Source organism: Hyla sarda, chromosome 5 (assembly GCF_029499605.1).
Source record: "Hyla sarda isolate aHylSar1 chromosome 5, aHylSar1.hap1, whole genome shotgun sequence".
NCBI classification, from domain to species: Eukaryota; Metazoa; Chordata; class Amphibia; order Anura; family Hylidae; genus Hyla; species Hyla sarda.
In genome coordinates this window covers 260,612,342-260,629,908 of record NC_079193.1, presented here as the reverse complement: position 1 = coordinate 260,629,908, position 17,567 = coordinate 260,612,342, and positions in this window count along the sequence as shown.

Below are 17,567 nucleotides of genomic sequence, written 5' to 3'. Positions count from 1 at the left end.
AGACAGAAAAGAAAAAACTTCCTGTGGAGAATACAGAAGCTGATAAGTACTGGAAGGATTACAATTTTTTATATAGAAGTAATTTACAAATATGTTTACCTTTCTGGCACCAGTTGATTTTGAAAAAAATGTTTTCCACCGAAGTACCCCTTTATGTCAGGTTTGTGGTAGAAAGCTTCACATAAGGCAGAAGAAGGATTAGGGATTGTGGTTATGCATAATCTGTTCTAGGGGTAGGGGGCACAGAGGCAGACCACACAAGTTGGGCCCCCCCTGTTCCATAGGCTCCACAGCAGTTGAATGTCTACCACTGCAACCATACATTCTGCATAAACTGTACATTCAAATTTTAACAGTGAACTGGAAGGTCGCTGACTGGTTTAAAAAAAAATCTATTTAGAAATAATAGTAACTGGAAAGTCTTTATCTTACTCCTAAAATGTATTCTTAGTAATGAGAAGCCTGAGTTATTTCCAAAGAACACTGGCAACTTTTATATCAGTATAATCATTTAATGCTTTTATATCTTATTTAAGCTATTTTGTGATATTTCATTTTGCGAAAGTTTTATACCAATCTCTTTTTATTGTGACATTTACCGAATATTTATACTTAGATAACACTAAGCAGCTTGCCAGATGCTAAGGTTAAATTTAATTGAAAGTATGACATGGTACAATACATGAAAAATGCAGAGTATTCAAATTGTTCTTTGTTTGCCACCTTATTTCTGAAATAAAGAATGTACTACTGCAATGATAGATAGATAGATAGATAGATAGATAGATAGATAGACAGACAGATATTCCTAAGAAGGCCATTATATTCATGTTAGGGTGCAGACATTATTTGCCCAGCCTGAAGCAACGGAAAGTGATAGATGTGCTATGGGACTCTTGAAGAACTTATCCCCAAAGTCTCTGTAAAATTCTCTGTAATGCCTTTCATTGAGGAATCCCTTTACAGAAGTATTGGTATTGGTATTATCATGTATGAATAGCATACATCAATGCAACCTCAGTAGTACCAGAAATAACAAGGCATATAAAAATAACAAATCCTACAGCCAACATTCCAGTGTCATAAGACTCTGTAGTAGGACACTGTAATGTTGTTACTTTTTAGATGAGTTTTTTTGCAATTAAAGTGATACCATATATGTCAGGAAGGTTCACAAAATGTATAAGAAAAAATATTTTACTTTAGTTATTTCCTACTTTTTTTCAGAAAATTTAATTTAATTACATTTTTGCATTTGTTTTAATTTCTGCTAAGGGGCATTACAAAGTGAAATTCTATTGTTGATATAAACATTATTGCCTGTCAATGTAATACTGACAGGCAATATGTTAGGGGCATGGCCACAATCTATTAGCAAATAGACAAGTAAATTACTGGATCTGCTAAAATGGCATTGTTTATGGACTGGGTGAATAGTGCATGGTTTTAGGCTAGGCTGAATTTGGCTATTATGGGTCATGGTCAGACCTTAAACACAGGACATGGCAATAATATGCAATCACTTAATAAGATAAAAATAATGTACATATCTAACATGATTGATGTGCTGCTTATTTATAGTTGTGATAACATTTCATACACTTGAACATAAAGGCCCTCATTTACTAAGAATGGAGTGTAGGTTTCTTTGTGGGTTTTGATTCCCTACAATTTATTTTCCACTGTATTTACTAAGGTTTCCCTACATTTTCCACTTTCCCTACACTTTTCTTTTTTTACACATACTCTGATCTGTCTGGTTTTCATCAGCTCAAATTCACCACATTTTATGTGGAAACCTTAGTAAATATGTTGGGTTTTTGTGAAAATGTCAGGAACACGCCCCTTTATGGAGACCACGCCCCCTTCCCCTGGGTTTTCTTAGCAAAATGGAGAGTTAGTCGGGTTTTTTTTTCAATTCTGGCACAAATTCTGGCGCAGACAGAATTTCTGGCGCAATGCGACAAAATCTGGCGCACAACCCGACAAAACATGTCGGGTTTGCAATAGTAAATGAGGGTCAAAATGTTTGCCTGATGCCAACAGTAGCAAAATACAAAACTTAACTATTATTAAGAGAACTCAACAAGTTAACTAGGACAGTTAAATATTGTCTCAATGTGCACACTTGATCCTATATAAGTCTATGTGGTCTGATAATTTATGTATACTCCACTCAGATCATAGAGCAAGTGACAGTGCATGAATCCGAGGTATCATATACAGCCAATTTCCCTGATGTCATATTGTTAAGTTAGCTGGCACCTGTTCTTTGAATCGGGGAATCCCCTAGAAGAGTGATAGCAAATACACTATATTTATCAGAACATAGTCTAATAAAGGATCAAGTCTGCAAATACGATGAAATGAAAGACCTTCTTATGTCCTCTAAAAAAAGTTACCGTATATCCTGGCGTATAAGATGACTTTTTAAGCCCAAATTTTCTTCTGAAAAGTCGGGGGTCGTCTTATACGCCGGGTATTGAGGTCCGGGATAGGAAAACGTCTGATTATCTGCCCGGGCCGGCTCCCGTGTGTGGCTGCAGGCGGGGGCCGGCCAGAGCAAGTAAAAACTAACACTGTATACTAAAAACCAGGGTGCCTCCAGCTGTTGTGAAACCATAACTCCCAGCACGGCAAAGGCTGTCCGGGCATGCTGGGAGTTATAGCTTTACAACAGCTGGAGGCCCCCTGGTTTTTAGTATACAGTATTAGTTTTTACCTGCTCTGGCCGGCCTCTGCCTGCAGCCACACACGGGAGCCAGCCCAGGCAGATAATCATAGGTATTCCTATGCCAGACATCCCTGTGTCCCGAAAAATCTTTTCGGGACATAAGGATGTCTGCCGGTCACTTACCATTCCACGGCGTCCTCCTGCAATCCTCCTTCGGTCCTCCTGAGGTCCGGTCCTCCGTCTCTATGGTTGTACGCACGGGACGTCAGTGACGTCACGTGCCTACAACCATAGAGGCAGAGGAGCGCAGGACCAGGAGGACCGCAGGAGGACGCGCGCCGACCGGGGCCTGGTAAGTGACCGGCCGTGCTATCTTAAGTGATCCGGTCACCGCTCCCTGCACCTACTGCTATGGTCCATAGGCCATAGCAGTAGATGGTGACCCGGGCCGGAGGAGCGGTGATCGGAACACTGTGGGGGATGACCAGTACAGACATATAGCCTGCAGCCATACACTGTATATGGCTGGAAGCTGTATGTCTGTTGGGGGGAGCTGCCTACTATTGTGGGGGTACTGCTGACCTAATGTGGGGGGAGCGGCCTACAAATGTGGGGGAAGCTGCCTACAAATGTGGGGGGAGCTGCCTACAAATGTGGGGGGAGCTGCCTACTATTGTGGGGGAACTGCCTACTATTGTGGGGGAAATGCTGACCTAATGTGGGGGAATTGCCTACAAATGTTGCGGGAGCTGCCTACTATTGTGGGGGAACTGCTGACCTAATGTGGGTGGAGCTGCCTACAAATGTGGGGGGAGCTGCCTACTATTCTGGGGGAACTGCTACTAATGTGGGGGAGCTGCCTACTAATGTGGGGTATCTGCTGGCCTAATGTGGGGTAACTCCCGACCTATTGTGGGGGAGCTGCCTACTATTGTGGGGGAACTGTCAACCTAATGTGGGGGAACTGCCAACTTAATGTGGGGGGAACTATACTGCCTACCTAATGTGGGGGGAACTATACTGCCTACCTAATGTGGGGGAACTATACTGCCTACCTAAGGTGGGGGAATATGATGCCTACCTAATGTGGGGGGAACTACAAGGTACCGTACATCGCGGTAGGAGGGGTAGTCTTATATGGCGAGTATATCCCAAACTCTATATTTTAACTGTAAAAGTTGGGGGTCGTCTTATACGCCAAGTTGTCTTATACGCCGGCATATACGGTATGTTTTATATTTTACTGTTGTTAAGAAATAAGGTCAATAGTTTTTGCTTTAGGCAAATATATTTTGTTCGTATTTTTATGAGACTTTTCAATGGTATGTCAGGGTTTCTTTTGCTATACTGACTCACTAAATTGAGTTTTTGGATTTATTTTAATGAATTGTCAACTATTTAACAGGCTTCTTCTGCGCCTTCTCAACTGTATGTGGTGTTTAGTAGTGTGTTGTGTGTGAAATACTGGGGTGGATGGCAAATGAGGCATATAAGAATGGTGCAGAAACCCACTCTAATACACAGACTGATGCAGTGGAAGATCCAGAGTCTAGTCTCGGGAGGGGCACTATCATACTATTTTGTGTTGACAGACAGAAAATCACTTATATGAAATATATCCAGCTGTACAAAGGATATATACCATGTAAGTGATTATATACATGACCATATAGAGGTAGATGCCAGCTGTACACAGGATCTGTATACCATATAAGTGATTATATACACGACCTTATAGAGGTATATACTAGCTGTACACTGCTCCTGTATACGATATAAGTGAACTACAGTTACATTTAGGGACTCACATGTCACTTCTTTTCTGATTAGCATTGTTCTCTTTCCTTTTCTTCTCCATCTGACTCAGACCGGCATGATGTCTTCTTCCAACCAAAATGTCATCTCTTCGGCATCAGCAGAACAAACATGTTAGACTCCACATTTTTCCAGTGATCTCCTCACCTCTACACAATCTCCACATATATAGCCCTCAAACTGAAATAATTCCCCCCTTGAGTAAAAGAGCTGGTAGGTAGCCTGGTACAGTGGGGCAAAAAATAATTTTGTCAGACACCAATTGTGCAAGTTCTCCCACTTTAAAACATGAGAGAGGCCTGTAATTTTCATCATAGGTATACCTCAACTATGAGACATAATGAGAAAAATCCATAAAATTATCTTTGTAAAAATGTTTTAATAGGGTGAAACCCTTGTCTATCCATAAGTGGAGGTCAGAGAGCGAGGTGAAGAGGGAAATGGATTCCAAAGTAAGATCGATAGAACTATCAGTCATGGAGTTACTATTATTTGTGGGTCTAATATTCCATATTTTGATGTTATCTGATATTACTTTATTTGTTCTAAGTGTGACTTTGTTGATCTTATGTGAGTTTATAAGTAAGGTGGTCCAATCATCTATACCGCACATTGATTCCTCCAGCAGTACCCATGTTTTTTTAGCATTAGAAGGTTTCAACCACTCTAAAGATTGTTTCAATAGTGTGGCTTGCATGTAAGCCGAGAGGTTAGGTAGACCAGTACCTCCATTTTCAGCTCTCTTGGTCATTAAAGTTGCTGACAGTCTGGGTTTAGATTTAAGCCAGACAAAGTCTGACATTTGTCTTCTGAATTTGTTTAACACACTAATGGGTAATGCTGAAGGAATGGTAAGCATGAGATACAGAATTTTTGGCATGATGAACATCTTGTAGACATTAAAGGGGTATTCCAGGCAAAAACTTTTATATATATATATATATATATATATATATATATATATATATATATATCAACTGGCTCCGGAAAGTTAAACAGATTTGTAAATTACTTCTATTAAAAAATCTTAATCCTTTCAATAGTTATTAGCTTCTGAAGTTTTCTGTCTAACTGCTCAATGATGATGTCACGTCAAGGGAGCTGTGCATGATGGGAGAATATCCCCATAGGAACTGCACAGCTCCCGACAACGTGAGTCATCAGAAAGCAGTTAGACAGAAAAAAAACAACTCAACTTCAGAAGCTAATAACTATTGCAAGGATTAAGATTTTTTAATCAAAGTAATTTACAAATCTGTTTAACTTTCCAGAGCCAGTTGATGTATAAAAAAAAGTTTTGGCCTGGAATACCACTTTAATCCTTCCAAACCAGCTCCAATAGAACTTTCCTAGGGAGGATAAGTCCTGTTGAATGGAGGTATATAGTGCGTTATAGTTTTCTGGGATTAAATTATTAATGTCTACCGTCAAATTCGGCCAGATAGGGGAGAGAGGTTTTTTCCAATTTATATGGGAACGACTGTTGGATATGTGTAGTGAGTAAGCCAGATTTTGAGAATATGAGATTTATTGACATTGATTTTATAATAGGATTTTTCGCTATATTTCTGAAGTTCTACAGAGATTTCAGGAAGAGAATGCTGTGGATCAGAAAGCAACAATAATATGTCATCTGCGAAAAGGCCAATTTTATTAATTCCATTTGGTGTGGGTATACCAGATATAAAGTCGTTTTGTCTAATTTTAGTAGCTAAAGGTTCTATCACCAGAACAAATAAAAGTGGGGAAAGTGAGCATCCTTGCCTTGTTCCATTGGTTATATGGAAGGGATCAGAGAAGTGGTTGTTTATAAATACCCTGGCAGAAGGATTGGTATATAGGACAAAAACTGACCGAATAAATTCCTCAGGAAATCCATTGTGACCCAATACACCTCTTATGAACGCCAAATTGACTCTATCAAAAGCCTTCTCTGCATCTAGTGATAAGAGCAGAGAAGGCATCCTGCGCCTTCTAGCCCAAGAAATGAGGTCAATAACCCTACGAGTGCCATCACTAGCCTGGCGACCAGTAGTAAATCCCACTCGATCAGGGTGCAGTAGATTTGAGAGCATATTTTGTATGCGATTGGCTAGAATTTTCGCATAGATTTTCATATCTAGGTTAATAAGGGAGATAGGCCGAAAATTGGCTGGGGTGGGTGGGTCCTTTCCTGGCTTTGGTAATGTGACTATGTTTGCTGCAAGCATGTCTTTAGAAAAAGAACCTATAGTGGCCGCATAATTATACATGTTGCATAAGTGTGGGGATAGTATATTCATGTAAGTGTTATAGTATTCTCATGAATACCCGTCTGGTCCAGAGGCCTTTTTACTTTTTAGTCATTGGATAACAGTTTAAATTTCATGAATGCTAAATGGTTCTTTAAGAGCTGAAATGTTGTCTGGGCTTAGTTTAGGTAGATTACAGGAAGACAAGTAGCTATCTATGTCTTCAGGTTTTGGCTGGAATGTGTTTGGTCTTATAAAAATGTGCTATTTCATTTGCTATTTGTTTGGGGTGGGACATTTTTTAATTATCTTTACTATTAATTAGATGAGGTATTCTACTTTTTTTCCTAGGGCCTTTGGCAAGAGTAGCTGTGAGTCTAGTAGTTTTATTGAGCTGGTGGTATCCATTACACTGTAGCTGCCTGAAATGTCTGTCAAATTCGTCAGAGAAGAGATTATATAAAAGCAATCTCTTATCTCTTAATGATTGTAGGGTAATTAAATCTTTATATTTTTTGTGAGTTCTTTCTAAAGATGCTATTTCCTGTAGCAAATCTTTGGTATCTTTGTTCTTTTGTGTCTAGGGGCCTGCTGCATGAGCATTCCTCTTATGTATGCTTTATGGGACGCCCATAGGACTTCTGGGTTAGTAGCAGAAGGTGAGTTGATAGAAAATAATTCATCTATATCAGTTTACATTTTTTGTTTGTACTCTTCCTTGATACATAAAAGGGGTCTAATTTCCATTGGAAATTGCCCGAAACACCCATGCGAGAGGTGATATGTAATGACAAAGGGGCGTGATCAGTCCAGGTTATTTGGCCTATATCACATTGAGATGCCTCTAAGATGTTGTCGCTGTGAACTAGAAACATGTCAAGTCTTGTGTAAGTATCGTGAGAGTTGGAGTAGAAAGTATAGTCTCTTTCTGAAGTGTGTAGGCAACGCCATATATCACACAGTCTATTGTTATGGATCCAGTCAGAGAGTTCTGTTCTGTGTCCTGGTGTAGCGTTTGTGGTGTCCATGGTGATATCAGCAATGGTATTGAAATCTCCTCCCATCACTAAAGTACCTTTTTTAACATTGTTTACTTTCTTTATTAGTTTATTGAGAAAATGTTCCTGCCTACTTAACCCCTTAACGATGCAGGACGTATATTTACGTCCTGCGCAGGCTCTCGCAATATGAAGCGGGATCGCGCCGCGATCCTGCATCATATCGCGTCGGTCCCGGCGCTCATCAACGGCCGGGACCCGCGGCTAATGCCACACATCGCCGATCGCGGCGATGTGCGGTATTAACCCTTTAGAAGTGAAACTGAAAGTGACCCGGCTGCTCAGTCGGGCTGTTCGGGACCGCCGCGGTGAAATCGCGGCGTCCCGAACAGCTGATCGGACACCGGGAGGGCCCTTACCTGCCTCCTCGGTGTCCGATCGACGAATGACTGCTCCGTGCCTGAGATCCAGGCAGGAGCAGTCAAGCGCCGATAATGCTGATCACAGGCGTGTTAATACACGCCAGTGATCAGCATAGGAGATCAGTGTGTGCAGTGTTATAGGTCCCTATGGGACCTATAACACTGCAAAAAAAAGTAAAAAAAAAGTGTTAATAAAGGTCATTTAACCCCTTCCCTAATAAAAGTTTGAATCACCCCCCTTTTCCCCTAAAAAAAAAAAAACAGTGTAAAAAAAAAAAAAAAAAACATATGTGGTATCGCCGCGTGCGTAAATTTCCGAACTATAAAAATATATCATTAATTAAACCGGACGGTCAATGGCGTACGCGTGAAAAAAATTCCAAAGTCCAAAAAAGCGTATTTTGGTCACTTTTTATACCATTAAAAAAATGAATAAAAAGTGATCAAAAAGTCCGATCAAAACAAAAATCATACCGATAAAAACTTCAGATCACGGCGCAAAAAATGAGTACTCATACCGACTGTACAAGGAAAAATAAAAAGTTATAGGGGTCAGAAGATGACATTTTTAAACGTATAAATTTTCCTGCATGTAGTTATAATTTTTTCCAGAAGTGCGACAAAATCAAACCAATATAAGTAGGGTATCATTTTAACCGTATGGATCTACAGAATAATGATAAGGTGTAATTTTTACCGAAATATGCACTGCGTAGAAACGGAAGCCCCCAAAAGTTATAACAAAATGGCGTTTTTTTCCGATTTTGTCGCACAATGATTTTTTTTTCCGTTTCGCCGTGCATTTTTGGGTAAAATGACTAATGTCACTGCAAAGTAGAATTGGCGATGCAAAAAATAAGCCATAATATGGATTTTTAGGTGGAAAATTGAAAGAGTTATGATTTTTAAAAGGTAAGGAGGAAAAAAACGAAAGTGCAAAAACGGAAAAACCCTGAGTCCTTAAGGGGTTAAAGGTGCATATAAATTAACTAATGTGAATTTCTTATTGTTTATAGAACAAGTAATGATTAAATATCTTCCTTTAGAATCAGTTATTTGTTTGTGAGTTTCCAGTGTGATGGAATCTTTAAATGCTATTACCACACCAGCACGTTTGGTGTCCGAGTTAGCTAGAAAGATATGTGGAAAGCTTTTGTGCGTCAGGTTAGGATGTGAGTTTGCTTTGAAATGAGATTCTTGTAAAAAAAAAACAATGTCTGCCTTAGATTTAAGAACTTCTTGCCACAAAAATGCCCTTTTTTTTTTTAGGACTATTAAGTCCTCTACATTTCAAACTAAGAATCTTGTGTGCCATTTCAGTATAGTTCCTGTTTGAGGGTCCAAACAGATGTTTTTATCCTCAGAGAGGAAGTAAGGTGGAGTGTGAGATAAGTACCTTATATTCTAGGTGGGGACGAGAGAGGGGGATCCAGCAATTCAGGATAAATAATAGGATAAGTTCTGAGTGAGTGTCACTTTTGTAATTAGTCCAAACAAAGAGAAAAATGATCAAATAACAATCAATAACAATCAAAATAAACAGAGACTGTCTGTGGTAGAAGGAAAGGAAGTAAATCAAACATAGGGTATTACTAGAGAGTAATAGGGATAGGAAAGGTGGATATTGTGGACAAAGCCACACAAACTTGGGGGAAATAGTTTGTACGAGGAAATGAGAACTAGAAATAAAGTCCTATTATAAAATTTCCTAGGCTGACACTCTAGTTTGGTACGTGTCAACTCCAGCTTAGAGAAGGAAGATAAGTATGAAAGGAAGGAATAACCATGTATGAAAAAGAAGGTCTCATGGGGCTTGTGATTGTCTATCAAGGAGTAGAAGAGTCTGGGGGATGAATTATAGGGGATGTGTGTAAGATAAGGAAAATGAGGAAGTAGGCCTCAGACTTCTTGGAAATTAGAGGTGAAGAAGAAAAGGATATTAAAATTCAAAGGTACAGTCGGAATGAGTATCATGTAGTAGGGACGAAAAGGTATGTTTCATGGAAGGATTTATTGTGGGTAGAGAGGCCAAGAATAAGAAAAAGAAATGAGGTACAGTAGAAAGATCGATTAAGAACAAGGAAAGGTGTCACATGAATTATATATCTAGGTATCAAAGAATAAATGAGAAAGGGGGATGTAATATGTAGTATATATATTGGCATGTAAGAGAAGGGAGATAGATAAGAAAATAGGCCTCACATCTGCCTATTAAAAGTGGAAAGGGGGAGAGTAACAAAGTTTAAAGATACAAACTAAATGATTATTGAGCAGTGGGAATGGGATAGTGTTACCAGTTAGTGCTAGTGTTGTAGGCCTCCATAAGTGTTTCATGAAAGGAAACAATATGGAGAAGAAGTGTAAGGGTATGAAATGAGAGAATAGTATTAAAAGGTACAATAGGTACAAGGAGGAAAGCTCATGTAGTTGTAGTAAGAATAACATATGTATCACAGTACTATAATACAGTATTTGTTACCCCCTTCCATATATTAGTCAGGAAATAAGTCTTTCAATAGTAAGAAGGATCCATTCTACAGTTGAGATGCGAAAAGGAAAACAAGAACATCAGTATAATGAGTCATAAACAACAAAATAATAATAACCAGATTTCAAGGGACCAGAGTCACTGTATATTGGAAGGCCACTATTCAAATTAGGAGAAGAGGAGATAAACTCAAGTGATGGAAAATCAAATATAAGTTCATCCAGGCCTTTGTTTTACAGGTGCAGGAGTGATACCCCATTTGTTTAACAGTTCTAAACCCTGTTCTGGAGCGTGTACAATCCTGGTCGAGTTACCATCAGGTATTATAAGCTTCACAGGGAATCCCCACCTATAGGATATGTCATTGTCTCTCAGGGCAGTGGTGATAGGTTGGTACATTCGTCTCTGCTGAATTGTGATTTGTGACAGATCAATGAAGGTGGTAATGTTCTTGAAACGGTCAGGTAAGTCTCTTTTGTTTCTCATAGCTTGCAGGACGTTCTCTTTTGTTTTGTAAAAGTGTAAACAGGCTATAACATACCTTGGAATAGTAGGGTCTCTATTCCTAGGCCTAGGTAAGCGGTGGGCCCTATCAATTTCCATCTCCAGGGCTGAGCAATCAGGTAGTAGAATTTTGACACAGTCTTTTAGGAAAGGTTCAAGATCCTTAGGGGAAACTGCCTCAGGGATCCCCCTGAATTTTAGATTGTTTCTCCTGTTCCTATCCTCGATGTCTGCTAGTTTTAATTTTAGGGCATTGACCTCATCTTTGGTTACATCATGGTCGTCTGCCAAGTTATTTTGTACCGTAGCAAACTCTTCCATCTTGCTCTCAATCTGTTCAACCTTAGATGTAAGAATGCTGACCTGTTGTTTAGTGGGTTCTATCAGCTTTTGAATGTCCTGTTGAAAGGAGCGCCTGAGCATCAGCATAGACTCCTTTATGTACTGCTCTGATGCAGTATTGGTGGAGGAAGGCAAAGTAGATAGTGGATCAATGTCACTACATTCTTCAGTATGAGCAGAGGTAGCTTCCTGTTCTGAATCTAGATTAAATTTTTGTTTAACAGGGCTCTTAGAGGGAGATGATTCTACAGAAGACATGGTTACTGTTACGCCTAGCGCTCCGCTCCCCGGAGCGCTCACGGCGTCTTTCTCCCTGCAGCTCCCCGGTCAGTCCCGCTGACCGGGAGCGCTGCACTGTCATGGCCGTTGGGGATGCGATTCGCACAGCGGGACGCGCCCGCTCACGAATCGCATCCCAGGTCACTTACCCGTTCCCGTCCCCTGCTGTCATGTGCTGGCGCGCGCGGCTCCGCTCTCTAGGGCGCCCGCGCGCCAGCTCCCTGAGACTTAAAGGGCCAGTGCACCAATGATTGGTGCCTGGCCCAATTTGCTTAATTGGCTTCCACCTGGTCCCTGACTATATCTAACCTCCTCCCATGCACTCCCTTGCCGGATCTTGTTGCCATTGTGCCAGTGAAAGCGTATTGTGTGTCTAAAGCCTGTGTACCAGAACTTCTGCTATCCACCCTGACTACGAACCTTGCCGCCTGCCCCCGACCTTCTGCTACGTCCGACCTTGCTTCTGTCTACTCCCTTGTACCTCGCCTATCTTCAGCAGTCAGAGAGGTGACCCGTTGCTAGTGGATACGACCTGGTCACTACCGCCGCAGCAAGACCATCCCGCTTTGCGGCGGGCTCTGGTGAAAACCAGTAGTGACTTAGAACCGGTCCACTAGCGCGGTCCTCGCCAATCCCTCTCTGGCACAGAGGATCCACTACCTGCCAGCCGGCATCGTGACAGTAGATCCGGCCATGGATCCCGCTGACGTCCCTCTGCCTTATATCTCTGATATCACCACGGTGGTCGCCCAGCAATCCCGACAGATCGCCCATCTAACCCACCAGCTGTCGGAAGTATTCACCATTGTGCAGCAACTTCAGTCACAACTTCAGCAGCAATCATCTCCTCCGCCAGCTCCTGCACCTCTTCCGCAGCGAGTGGCCACTCCTAGCCTCCGCCTGTCCTTGCCGGACAAATTTAATGGGGACTCTAAGTTTTGCCGTGGCTTCCTTTCGCAATGTTCCCTGCACATGGAGATGATGTCGGACCAGTTTCCTACTGAAAGGTCTAAGGTGGCTTTCGTAGTCAGCCTTCTGTCTGGAAAAGCCCTGTCATGGGCCACACCGCTCTGGGACCGCAATGACCCCGTCACTGCCTCTGTACACTCCTTCTTCTCGGAAATTCGAAGTGTCTTTGAGGAACCTGCCCGAGCCTCTTCTGCTGAAACTGCCCTGCTGAACCTGGTCCAGGGTAATTCTTCCGTTGGCGAGTACGCCATACAATTCCGTACTCTTGCTTCTGAACTATCCTGGAATAATGAGGCCCTCTGCGCGACCTTTAAAAAAGGCCTATCCAGCAACATTAAAGATGTTCTGGCCGCACGAGAAACTCCTGCTAATCTACATGAACTCATTCATCTAGCCACTCGCATTGACATGCGTTTTTCTGAGAGACATCAAGAGCTCCGCCAGGAAAAAGACTTAGATCTCTGGACACCTCTCCCACAGTCTCCACTGCAATCTGCGCCTAGGCCTCCCGCCGAGGAAGCCATGCAAGTGGATCGGTCTCGCCTGACCCTGGAAGAGAGGAATCGCCGTAAGGAAGAGAATCTTTGTCTGTACTGTGCCAGTACCGAACATTTTTGGGTGGATTGCCCTATCCGTCCTCCACGTCTGGGAAACGCACGCTCGCACCCAGCTCTCGTGGGTGTGGCATCTCTGGATGCTAAGTCGGCTTCTCCACGTCTCACGGTGCCTGTACGGATTTCTACTTCAGCCAGCTCTTCCCTCTCAGCCGTGGCCTGCCTGGACTCTGGTGCTTCTGGGAATTTTATTCGGGAGTCCTTGGTGAATAAATTCCGCATTCCGGTGACCCGTCTTGTCAAGCCACTCCACATTTCCGCGGTCAACGGAGCCAGGTTGGATTGCACCGTGCGTTACCGCACGGAGCCCCTCCTAATGTGCATCGGACCTCATCACGAGAAAATTGAATTTTTTGTCCTTCCCAATTGCACTTCCGAAGTTCTCCTTGGACTACCCTGGCTCCTACACCATTCCCCAACCCTGGACTGGTCCACTGGGGGGATCAAGAGTTGGGGTCCCTCTTGTTCCAAGGACTGCCTTAAACCAGTTTCCAGTACTCCCTGCCGTGACCCTGTGGTTCCTCCTGTATCCGGTCCCCCTAAAGTCGTTAGGGACTCTGCCTGCCACAGAAAATGCCTCTCCCCCCCTCCCAGTCCCTTCAGGCAAGCCTCTGTGTCCCCTCATGGCTCCCGTCCTTGTGTCTCCCTGCCCCGTGCCAAGCTTCACCCTCTGCCCTCCCTCCCCATTCCTACTCCTGCTGTACTGCCTGCCATTGAGGAAACCATCCATTCCTTCCCGGTGTCCTCATCCCAGGGGAGGCAGTCACCGGACAAAAAAAAGGGGAGACCTAAGGGGGGGGTACTGTTACGCCTAGCGCTCCGGGTCCCCGCTCCTCCCCGGAGCGCTCACGGCGTCTTTCTCCCTGCAGCTCCCCGGTCAGTCCCGCTGACCGGGAGCGCTGCACTGTCATGGCCGTTGGGGATGCGATTCGCACAGCGGGACGCGCCCGCTCACGAATCGCATCCCAGGTCACTTACCCGTTCCCGTCCCCTGCTGTCATGTGCTGGCGCGCGCGGCTCCGCTCTCTAGGGCGCGCGCGCGCCAGCTCCCTGAGACTTAAAGGGCCAGTGCACCAATGATTGGTGCCTGGCCCAATTTGCTTAATTGGCTTCCACCTGGTCCCTGACTATATCTAACCTCCTCCCATGCACTCCCTTGCCGGATCTTGTTGCCATTGTGCCAGTGAAAGCGTATTGTGTGTCTAAAGCCTGTGTACCAGAACTTCTGCTATCCACCCTGACTACGAACCTTGCCGCCTGCCCCCGACCTTCTGCTACGTCCGACCTTGCTTCTGTCTACTCCCTTGTACCTCGCCTATCTTCAGCAGTCAGAGAGGTGACCCGTTGCTAGTGGATACGACCTGGTCACTACCGCCGCAGCAAGACCATCCCGCTTTGCGGCGGGCTCGCCAATCCCTCTCTGGCACAGAGGATCCACTACCTGCCAGCCGGCATCGTGACAGTTACTCTTTCCTCTCTCCCTTCCTCTGAGGACATTAAGGGGGTAAATCTATTGGTGCAAAAATAGAAGCGATGAGATGGCACTCACGTTCTTGCAGCAATGTGATATTTATTTCAGTCAGGTCAGGTTACAGGTATGGCCAACAGGCCGGTTTCACGCTATCAATTAGCGCTTTCTCAAGACCAATGGTCATTGGTCTTGAGAAAGCGCTAGTTGATAGCGTGAAACCGGCCTGTCGGCCATACCTGTAACGTGACCTGACTGAAATAAATATCACATTGCTGCAAGAATGTGAGTGCCATCTCATCTCTTCTATTTTTTCATCTTTGAAAGCCTATCTGGCTTATGATACAATCACTGCACAGGTAATGAATGGTTCACCTCTCAGAAGGGCAGTGCCGATTTACTCGAAGTAGGAGGAGCAGGAGCATCTGGAGCGACAGAAGATGGGTATAACACACAGCTCTCTTTGGCTGAGTTGGTGGAGCCTTGGCTGGCTAAAAGAGGGAGCGGGGCGTGCCATTGGGTGATGCAGCAGGCTGGACTACCACGTTGGAGCCATGGTTCTCCCAGGCCGCTTTATGCTGATGCTGCATATGTTGACACAGGGCCGCGGTTCCAACATTGGGACCCTGGCCACGCTTCACTTTCTGCCGACACATTTTGCATGTGGCCATGTTAACTTCCTCCTGATGCTTGATGAAAAACTAGCACACCGCCGAATAGCTGATTTTACCACCAACAGTCCACACTGATTGACTGCTAATGCAGCTGGCTGGCTACTATTAGCTTTTCAGTTGTTGTACACACCAGTGCTGCAGCACGCAGGCACTATGTACCACACACAAAATTGCACTTTCTCTCTCAATTTCTCTCCCTTCCCTATCAGTGCTTTTAGGCTGGATTTGGGCTTGGGGTGAATCGCTGCTGTAAAAATGCTTTTCTGTGCAACACACATTGCTCTCTGTCCCACTCTCTCTGATGTGAGTGGCCACAAGATGGCTGCCGATTATATAGGGATGTGACATCACAGGGGTGGCTGGCTGCTGATAGGCTGCATGCTGCATGTGATTCAGGGTCAACCCGCCTACCCTTGTTCCAGCCTTCCCAGCATTCCTTGCCCCATGTCCTGACATGTGTAGCCACCATCTTAGATGCCCCGGAGCCTGGACCTCACTAAATGGAGTTTAATGAAGCGATTTGTGTGATCGAACCGCAGCAATATTCACATTCATTGTGAAGCAAATTTTTTGTGATATTCGTAATGAATTCGGATTCGTAAGATTCAATTCGCTCATCCCTACTCTGTACCATAACCTTTCAGCTTGCCTTCTTGGTGTTACAATTTCAATGTTGAGAAGGAGTATTTGGCTCCCTTTGTGCCCCCTCACACAGCAGTTAGTCCCCATTGTACCTTTCAGACATTAGATAGACCACTTTATTCCCACTCGCCGATGTTAGATACATCCCTTTTTGCACAGTCGATGGTAGGCTGCATGAATAAAGCAGCCTGCGGCCTCCAAACAAGAGTGATGCCACATTCCTGTGTGTAGACGCTCGGATACTGCACTGAGCATTGTAGTATTTTTGTGCTAGATATTCTTCTCCTGTCTTCTCCAGGAGCAAAAGATTCTAGGTACTCATGCTCACATGGGCAAGGCCTTTTCAACACCACTAGGTGAGGAGTGACATAATATATGGTACACAGACACCTCTAGTCTACACTCCAAGTTCAATACTAGCTTAGCATTACATTTATTTGGTTGTGGAACCAGTGGTATGGCCATTTCTCTGAAGAAGCCGTTTTTTAACATAACAACACAAGGCCGCATGTTGCTCGCACTACTTCCTGCTGCTGCAGCTTTTCCAGATTTCCTATCGAGCACATCCTGGACATCATTGGTTAGCATTTGCAAAGTGAGCTAACATTGATGCGTTTGTGATTTGTGTTCCCAAATGCATTCAGCGTGGCAGAACATTCCTCACAACCTCATTGGCACTGATGAAAACCTCCAATCTTGCTACTATCCCAGTTACAACAATGGTGGAAAATCAATGAAAAAAGAGAGCAGGGATTTTTAACTCATGATTTCAACTCCACTTTAACACAATTCTATGAGTAGCAAGTCCAGAGTAAGCAAGCACTCTGTTCTGGGAGGAAAACTCACCCACAGTATTCTAAAAATTCTCTTGAGGAGGTGCCAAAAACATTTTGGGAACAAAATAGAGGTATTATTGGAACCATAAAAAACTTGGGTAGTTACCTTATTTTAAACCACTTTATTTGGCCTACTAGAGTCAAAGTAAGTAATCCAGTGCTACCTTGCTGACCTGAATCATTAGGGGTACCAAATTAAATACACAATCTGCCTGTCTACACATAGCCCAAGGTTAGTGATTTTATAAAAAAAAAAGCTTGGTGGAGCAAGGACAGTCATTTACATTATCTCTAAATTGACTACTAGTGATGGGTTTTGACCCAAATAACCATGATGCTTAAATTTTCTAAAAAATTAAGGTCAAATCAAAAACAATCTATAATGTACACAGATTATGTACCACATCCTTACTGAGTCAAAGGCCTAGACTTTACTCACAAAACTAGAGTATGTTTCCATTGGTTAGATGTTTAAAAAATGATGTTGTTGAATAGCAACAGCTATTGGTATGCATTTCTAATTTAAGACTTCTTTCAGATGGCTCACCAGGAGACTGCAGAGAGTATATACAAGTTTACTATAAATAGTACATCTCACTCCAGTGCCTGAT